Source organism: Pocillopora damicornis, chromosome 9, assembly GCF_964200805.1.
Source record: "Pocillopora damicornis chromosome 9, jaPocDami1.2, whole genome shotgun sequence".
NCBI classification, from domain to species: Eukaryota; Metazoa; Cnidaria; class Anthozoa; order Scleractinia; family Pocilloporidae; genus Pocillopora; species Pocillopora damicornis.
The window spans coordinates 15,395,531-15,405,366 of NC_142678.1; the positions used below are offsets into that span (position 1 = coordinate 15,395,531).

The 9,836-nt window shown below is 38.0% G+C and overlaps 1 pseudogene across 1 annotated transcript; it reads right to left on the reverse strand.

Annotated features, from left to right (window-relative positions):
* Positions 1 to 5,106: 5,106 nt before the first annotated feature.
* On the reverse strand, positions 5,107 to 9,012 carry LOC149040359 (solute carrier family 49 member 4-like; annotated as a pseudogene). The gene is made up of 3 exons (XR_016179739.1): positions 8,693 to 9,012; positions 6,732 to 7,416; positions 5,107 to 5,636 (listed from the first exon to the last, which is right to left on the reverse strand). The product of XR_016179739.1 is annotated as a solute carrier family 49 member 4-like (transcript).
* Between the last annotated feature and the right edge of the window lie 824 nt (positions 9,013 to 9,836).

Genomic DNA, 9,836 nt, shown 5'->3' on the forward strand with positions numbered 1-9,836 from the left:
TTGGGAGAAGCCGGATCTGGATTTCTGATCTGTGGCGTTCCTTTCGAGCAAATCCATTTTCAGATCTGTAGTCTATCAAATCCACTCTGGACAAGAATTCATCGGATCACTGATCTTCGTGATCTAAAGACGTTTGATCCAACGCGTTCCTTTGAGCGAAGGATCCGAAATTAATCATTTTGCCCAGCGGCGCTCAATTTCAAACAAGTAGGTTCTTCATATATTGACCGGAAAGATTGTTGGCAATTGCTCCACAAATTCTGCGATAAACGCGAAATAAAATCGATTTTGTAATGTTAAATCGAGCGGCCACTGATCGCAGGCATTCAGAGTTCCCGAGTATCGTAATTAATACTTGCTTCTGTAAGTCAATGGCAGGTCTCCCACCACTCCTTTGTCCATAAGGCAGACATAGGCAAATAACTAAAAGGCGTCCCAAACAGCTGACTGTAGTTCTTGACATCTGAAAACGACTTTAAAAATTTGAAACAATGTAGAGAAGTTTAATACTTTCGAAATAATTTTCGATGCGAACATGGCTCTGCCTCTCCCTTATCAAAAGAAACAATTGAAATTCTTCATCTTGACAACTTCTCACTTCTATTAGTATTGAATCATCGGAAAGTTCCTTTACTCAGGGACCGCGCAGAGGGAGGGGCTGTCTATGTAGATTTCTTTTATCACTAAACCACTTGTCACAGCTTTTACACTGGTATGGCTTCTCTACAATGTGGGATCTTTCATGTACTGTTAGATCATGCTTTTGTGCAAACCCTTTGTCACAAGTTTTGCACTGGTATGGCTTCTCTCCAGTGTGGGATCCTTCATGTCTATGTAGATCACCCTTTTAGCGCGCGATTCCGCTTGCGTGCTCTACAATTTCGCGCCTGCTGTCATGGTGACTGATCTGATGAACTAAAGCTAAGTTCCTTTGATGCAACGTGATCTGTGTGATCTTGGATCACAAAAACCTAATCCGGATCCTCCTAAAGGAAAGCACCCTTATTTTTCCCGTAAAGACCAATCTAGGCCACCTGCTCAACCGCTGACTGAAAATCAATCGGGATGACTCCAGGGCCGTAAAAACCTCGGATCAGCAGAAGGAAGGAAAACTTTCACTTGCTTTACCTTTTCATTGCATTAAACTTTTTACTTATTATGCCGATCACTATAGTCTATTCAGTAACATATACAACCATACTAGAGTAATAATGTCCATCCAGGAACATATCAACAGGAGCTCTCATATCAACAGGAGCTCTCACATCCCATATAAGCCCTTGGAGACTTCCTTTGCCCGTATTTTTTCTTCATTTGAGAACCTAACCAGAGGTTGCGGTGTTCTGGCTAATCGTAGCAAATGAAATTATTGTGTAACGACGCTCTGTCACACACGATTACGAGAAACGTTCTTCTAGTGAAGACAGTCAAACTTCTGATTGTGATACTCTCGCGGACGTGGTGAGAACAGAGTTTTTCGCGGGAATTTTGAAAACTAAGACTGTTCTTAAAATAAAATGATATACAGGCAGCGTAGGTAGGTATGATGCGTGAGAAAACTCCTAGTCCTAATGCTCAATCTTGTTCCCAGTGTCCTCTCTTCCCTGTTCAAATGAATAACCTTGGGGAACCTGTAAGTGAGGCGGCAGTTACAAGATAACGTCGGTTTAATGAGGAGACAAGGGCGAATCACTTTGGAAAACATAAAAACTTGTAAGGTATGAGTACAATGTTAAATTTAGCTTATTTCCCACGATGGTAGTAGTGGTTGGGTATATACCTAAATATTTTATATTCATCTGGGTTTCCTTTTCAAATTCGATGGAGTTACCGCTATCAATTAAAAGAACTTAAGTAGTTTGTTTTCATTTTAAATTTACTTTGGAATGTCTCAACTGTTAAAATGTTTCCATTGCCATTAAGCATATCTTGAACCAAATGGAAATCTCAATGGAACCAATGTTTCAGCAGTGATGCTCTCCGGTAAACTGCAATTTAAGCAATTACAGAAAAGGAAGGCAAAAATATGAAGGTTTTGACTTCATTCAAACCTGTGCCTCCCAAATACTACCAACTGAAGAATTTTTCGTGAATGCACCATGGAAAGTTTGAATGGATGAATAGTTAGCAAATCCTTCTCCTTTTGAAATGGCTGTCCCTTTGTCAGCCAAAAGCATATGAGAGAGTTTCCTTACTAAAGAAATTTACACTTAATAAGTTATTTGGGCAACAGATAACTTAGAATAAAATAGATGAATGTACTTTAATGAAAGCAAGGTTCAAAATAACAGCCAGCTGCCGGCGGCAGCCGGAACTTTAAGCGCACTTATCAGCGATTTTTCACCGAAGAACTAGAATTTCACAGCAAAATATTACGCTTACTGATCGTCCAACTGAGGTAAAATTCGCTGTGATGCTATGATGAACATTTCATGCTAGGAAATTAAGCAGCCAAGAAATGCGTGAGAAGCTTTTCGGAAACGTAAACGAGTATAAAGTTTCGAAATTCGAAGCGTGCTACAGGGAGTATTTTTGTTTACAGTATTCGGCTTTCCACGTATTTGTTGGAGCGTGAAACATGCAAGTTTTTGTAAACACCGTCACATTACCGTGTTTACGTTTCTGCACTTACATGCTAACTTTAATCAAGATTTATTTTCTGCCAAATCCTGTTCAATGTCGTTTGCAAAGCCTTCTTACACGTTCAAATTAAAGTCGGTACTGTACAGTACGGATTTCCCATGGAGAAGCGCGACAGTTTGTCTTGACGAAGTTGTATATTTCACGCTTGAACAAACACCGAAAAATTGAGCCGTTTGCAACGTTTTCTTAGAAAAGGAATTGCTGCCACAAAACATGTTGATCAAAATAAAGATTCTGATGTTAAAATTATTTTAAGCAATTTAAAGTAATTATTCCTTTCAGTACTGTTAATAAATCATGTTGAGTATTGAAGACATGTGCTGACTGCCCATTTATTATTGACAGTTAGGAAAACAATGAGCCTTGACAAAAGCCTACAAATTCACGCTAAAAGCTGAAGAATTATTTTCAACCCTGAAAGTTATGGCTTTACTTCGAGTGAAAGACCAGTAACTTGAAGATTAAAAACAGGTAAAATTATACAGTTAGGAAACGTTTATACTCATTGAGAGGATTGGATGTAGGAGTGTTGATGAAAGAAGGTAATTTTTTTTACGGACCCCTCGACCATCTTGAAAAATGTTCCAACAAGTTCCTCCGGGGACAACACTGTTGAGCGTCGGGTTTTGTTGTTACGAGAAAGAGCTCAATGGTTTCGGAAAAGCCTTCTACAAGAAAAGAAATTAAGCCTACTTTAGCGTTGTTAAAAAGATTCTGCGCACCTTTGGCTTATAAGTTAGATCTATCATCAGTCGTCTTATTTCTACATGTCATTAGATCATTAGATAGCTCTGAAGTACATTACCGAGATTTTTTCCTCAAACCCGTAAGACGAAAACGAACTAGAGTATTATGGTTTATTGAGAATCTTAACGGTCAAATCCAGAGTTCAACATATCTCCGAAGGGCTTCCTTGCGAAGACTATTAACCAACTGTTCCTCCCCCATCAAAGAGTGACATCTCCTCAATATGCAACAAGAAGCGGACGAGAGAGGTTGTTTCTCTGGCGTGAAGTTTGACCCAGCCCCTTCTCGTCATTGTGCACTATGCGTTTGCCCACCCCCACCCTTCCCTTACGCTATTAGGACCGTGCGGAAAAAAATAATACCGTTGGTAATTGATTGAGAATGGCATCTTTACCTGACTTTTGCTGCAGGTTGCGTTACATGATTGCATGATTGACCGCTAGGTTTCCTTCTGCTGCTGATTAGACAAAGTCCCCATGAATAGAGGATTGTCGAGTGTCAAATGCATTGGGCAGGGGAGGGGAGGGGAGGGGATTGTACTACTGATGCTTGACCAGACCACTCTGCACCACTAAGTGACGCATTGAGATGCAGCAGAGGAGATAGCAAGGGTCTACAAACATGGGCATATGCAGTGTCATAAGTATTAGTAGATACCACACTAATTAAATAACGCTTTTCGCACACCCTGATTGGCTAGTTTGGAAGTGAATAACAAGCACTTTTCACCTCCAAGCTGAAGATGAGACAAAATTGGGCATAAGGAGTATAATTTCTGACCATTTTTTTTTTTTTTGTAAAGGAAAGAAATAAACTGATATTTTGGTATCTTTGTGGTATAAAACATTATGACAATTATACACCTCAGTGTTAGTGAATAATTGGTAAATATAAAGTACACCATATACAACTGCAGCAACCATAATCTTAATGACAGTTTCTACCTGACTTATAAGACAATATACAACCTTTATTTACCTCGTTTGTCTGCCCATTTTAATGACTCCAACATACTAACTTAATTGTCTTTTGAACAAAACATGATTTTACACTCTAAAAGTTTTTTTACTTTTCCTGGTACAGTTGGTTTAACCATGTTGGTATTTTTCTGTTTCTAAACTTCCTTGTACTTAATAAGTACCAAAAATTGAAAATATTCCTAAATAGATCAACCAAATCTCTGGGTACTTTGTACCTTCCATCATGCATTTAAGTGACCAAAAAAGAAAAAAAATCAAAATACTTGTCCATAGATTAACTCTACCAAGTTGTTTTATGTGGAAACTCAATTTTCAACTTTTCAACCTAAGGTCTTCGTGAAATATCAAAAAATATGTATTAATATACAAATACATTTTTGTTTTCAAACTCACTTGTACTTAGTAAGTATCAAAAATTGAAAATATTCCTAAAAATATCAACCAAATCTCTGGCTCCTTTGCACCTTCCATCATACATCTAAGTGACCCAAAAGAAAAAAAATTAAAATTTTTTGCCCATGAGTTAACTCTACCAAGTTGTTTTATGTGAAAACTCAATTTTCAACTTTTCCATCCTAAGATCTTCATTAAATATTGAGAAATATATTGTAATGTATAAAAATACTTTTAACCACTCAAAAATGATCAAAGCAGCTTCTGAGTGGAAGACAGTAGACTATGAGCAATTCTTCTTTTTCCCTTCTTTATGGTAAGTCGAAAAAATAAAAAAGAAAAAAATTTAAGGCATACACCTCACTTCCAAAGTTCCAAGTGCTGCCCCAACAGTAATTATTTGCACAACGGATTTCCCAAAAAGGAGGAACTGATTATAGTTTAGGATGGTGGTGGTGGTTCATTCAATCAGCATCCACATCAAGCCTTCGATATTGACTCTTATAGGCTAGAAGCAGAGGAACACAAACTGCAATGCCACCTACACTAACCAAGTTCATCCATTGGACATTAGACATGGGAAACATGAAGGCTGCATCAAACACAAATATCATTGTATTACCCAGAACAAGGCCTATGCCGGCAGATGTCCCCTCCCCCACAGGGTAAACACACTCCATAATAAGCTCAAACAGAAGTGGAATTGTGCAGTTAAACAACAACCTACTGCAGATAATTGAAGCAAATAAAAGCTCCTGGGAAAAGGGCAAGATTTGAGAACAAGTCAGAGTGAAGATCAGCTGCATTATAGTAGTGCCAGTGAGAAGACCCACAAGGATTTCCTTAGTCCACCGCTTTACAATATCTGCTGACCTGACAACAAAGGAAAAAGACTTGTACCATAAAACAACCAATAACAATTGACTTCTTTGTTACCCACTTAGTTACTAGTGCAACAGCTGTACAAAAATGACCAAGGGCCTATATTTGCTTGTACAGCTAGAGCAAACGAGATTAGGAAGTATCTAATTAATATATAACACAAGTAACAAACTTGTTTATTTTGAATTTGCTGGCTTTTTCCAACAAACGTAGAAGGCTTATGACCGTTTCCTGGCTTGTATTTGGTCCACATGAAAAAATCCCAACCAAGTAAAAACCGATCAGAATTTTCGGATTCACCTCAGGACTCTCATGCCATATAATTATAGGCATTATAAACCTTTGGGTTAACTCCCAGAAGTGATTAACATGTAACTTCTCCCTATGATATCCATGTGTATTCTAGCAAACAGTTAAAGAGAATACTAAAACTCATCAGGAAGAAGTTGTTATCTTGATCCTACACCATATTCTTCTAATTAATTCACAGGGAATTGTGTAGCAGCAAGAGGGGAGAATTAACAATCAGACCTTGGAGTTAGAGGGTTAAACATAAAGAGATTCCAACCCCCCTGTTGTACCATTAAAAAAGTGATAAAGGGTGAAAATCTTCAAGGGAGTGCAAGATTTCTTTTCTTTATCTACCTAAGATTAAAAATATTTCTTCAAAATTTATTAGGATTTTTTTTTTTGGCTTTTACTCTACCAGCCTTTCACCCCTTCCCACCCCGATCACACTTGCTACTGGTTCTATCCCTTACCATATGGTATTTGAACCTAGTCTAATGCAAGTCTCTTACTGAGAGGATGAATGGCAACATGGAATGTAAATGTTGTTATATGCTCAACTCATAATGTCATAATGTAGTGTTTTAACAGGTTATAAGGGCTTTTCCTGAAATTTTTTCTCTTTTTTTATGTTGAGAAAGAAAAGACAATCTTTGTAGTTTGTGGAAAATGCAGTACAAGAAAACATGTAACAGTGAATGTGGTGTGGTAAGGTTGAAAGGATTGAGATTAGCAAATAGCAGAACCAGAATAACCTGTAAATAATAAAATATAACCTTACAAAAACAAGGTTTTTACCTTGCAATAATAATTCCAGAAACAATTCCAGCTAAACTTCCACCAGTTCCCAGCAATCCAGAAGTTTTCTCATCAATTTTAAATGGCTGAACAGCAAGGTCCAAAACTGATAACCAACCAGAATAGATGCCAAATGATGCTGCAAAAACAAAGATCAACAACCAATAGGACCAATTGGTTATCAGAATTTTAATTCCTTCTACATATCCAGTTTTGGTTTGTTTTCTTGTTAATTGTGTTATACTCGGAGGAAGAGGTGGTTTAGAAGGAAAATAGATGGTAACACACAAAAAGAGAAATGCTGCAATTCCAATCTGTACATAGAAGTAATCCACGAGTCTGCCTTCAATGAACTTAACATCCTTGTCTGTCAAATTATGCTTGTTACCCTCAAAGGTATCATTTGTCTCAGGTATCATTGTAGGTCCAATAAAGAAAGCCAGGGCAGCTCCAAAATTAGCAGCCAGGGTACCAATGGCTGTAGCAGTTGTGCGTTCACTTGGAGGAAACCAAGTTGTTGACACCAAGGGTGGAGCTCCATTTGGTATAAAGCTTGGCAGCATTGCTATAAGATGGCCAATGAAAATTAAAATAGTTCTTACTGTGAGGTCATGAAAAGGAATCACTTGAATTACTTTGCCAACCAGAAGCATTGTAGATGTAACCTGAACAGATAACCTTAAACCTGCAAAGAAGGAAGACATAATAACAGTCAAATTTAATAAAATCATGAATTAACAGAAATCCATTTGGGGGAATGTGCTTCTTGCAAGGCTCAACCCTTTGACCTGACTTAGAGAGACTGGCACCTAATTTCTCCTTTTAATATTATCACCCCTAATCATACATTAAGGTCACAAGAATATAAGGAAAATTGATCACCAACTAAAGAAGCTCTCTATTTAACGAACAGATTTCAAGTTGCTGTGTGTCTGTTCAGTAATAGATCACAGAGGATGTCAAAATGTGGTAAGAACATCAGTGACACACTTGGCTGCACCTCGTGTGCCACTTGAACTAATCAGAATGCATGCATTACTGAGTTTATTATATAAAATAAAACACATTCTCGTTGTCAGCACCTTAAGAGATATATATAGAAAAGTAAGGAGAATATGTATACTGATGTTAGGGTGTAAAGGGTTTAAGAACTGCTGAAAAAGAAATGTAACACTTAAGGTAGAGGAACAAATTTTCTACAATGAAAATAATTTGTGGAGAGTTGAGAGAGAGGACCTGAAATGGTCTAGGCCCCCTTTTTTCTTAAGCCTGTCAACTTCTCATTCAACGTTAGTCCAATTAGGTTCTTTTGTACAGAAAATGTCAATACATGGATGACTTGGAGCCCAGGGTTTAAAGAATCAATAAAATCCTCATCTGATCAAAATCAATAAATATGAAGAGAAATTTCAGAGCTCATTGCCTCAGAGAAAGAAGAGCAATATTCCACAGCGATCTCCTGGGTATAACAGCTCAAGTTTTGTTTGCGCTTTTGCAATCTGCTCTATTCAGTTTAAGAGGCTCCAGGAACATTAAAGAAGTTCAGCGTGACATTAAGAACAATGACATTGATATTGACGTTTTTGAGGGAGCCATACACTTACACAAACTTGAGGACAAAACTCTTTTAAACTCAGTTATGTACTCACCAAAATTGTCGCGGAAGTAAATGAGCAATTGATATGCCCTCTTCAAAAATTACGAAAGACATTCTAACATTCATAAATACATAATTAATTATGTAAACATCATTTTCAGTTTTAATGTCGGGTTACTCTTGCTTGGCATTTTGATGATTTTCCCCTATTATCTCAAAATTAAATATCTTGTTCCTTACGATGAAAGGATTATAACACCTCTACATGTGGGCGCAAGATTGTAAACAATTCATATGAAAATATAGGCTGAAGGTTTTCTTCTATTGAATTTTTTAAATGCATGTTATTTAAGGAGCAAAATACCTTTCGTATCCATCAGCCACGTTGAAGGAAAAGCACCCATGGTAGGACCGATCGCTCCCAGCGACGACAGCAAGAGAACTGTCCATTTTTCCCAACCGAACACAAGCCTACATGATCTTTGGATAGGACCCCAAGTGTTCCACCATGTTCGATACCATCGAGGTTACCGTGAACACGAACAGCACATACCATCGCCTCTTGTATACTTTGCATGTTCTTTCGTTCGATGATGATATTTCTTTGTTTTCAATATCTGTCTGCCTATCAGGACTGACAATATCATCATCGTGCAAAGGCCTCCAGCTTTCGCTGTCCTCCATTTCTGCACACCCGGTGGGAATCTCGTTCCTGGAGGCTACGCTCCCCTGATCCCACGCAGGGTATCCCTGAGTTTTGAGTAACCGCTAGGTCCCAAAACGCTATAAGTGAATGAAGTAGGAGACTGGGGCAAGTAACATGGCATCAGTATTTTATATATCGTGAACTGAAAATATTTGCTTGCAGACGTTAGAAAATTGTCATCCAAAGTTAATTCTCGCACTTGAGGTTGTGGTTGGTGAAGAAGAGTGTTCATTTGTTGTGAAGTATCATGGAAAGAGCGATCAGTCAGCAGTTTCAAGTGAGTTGCTTCGCGAATAAACAGTCCATCCGATCGTTCTGAGACACGAACAGAAGGAGAATCTTTTCACTTGTGGGGATTTTGCGTTAAAGAAAATGACCGAAACCTTGTACTTTTCGATTAGCTGTGAGTAATCATAACTGTCTGACTTGTTTACCTTGAGTGGGTGTGCGTGTGGGTGTGTGTGTGGGTGTGGGAAATTTCCCTATTGCTTCAGTGACCCTAGAAATGTAACATCACAAATTTACTACGAGTTACAAGTCAGTACCTTGGCAGCAGTGAATCTCTGGAAGACGAAAACTCTTTGAGTAAATAACTGACTTAATTTTTTAGCTTTGTGTATTAAAAATATCTTGATTTCTTCATTTTTCAGTTGGAAACTTCTTGTGATGCTGTGCAACACCAAACTAATTTATATGGCACAGTGAAAGAACCACCAGTTTAAATATTCTTCCCTTGGAGTTAAATAATTGGAGGTGATTGATGGCAACCACAGAAGAGCAGCCATGCAGGCTATGCAGACAG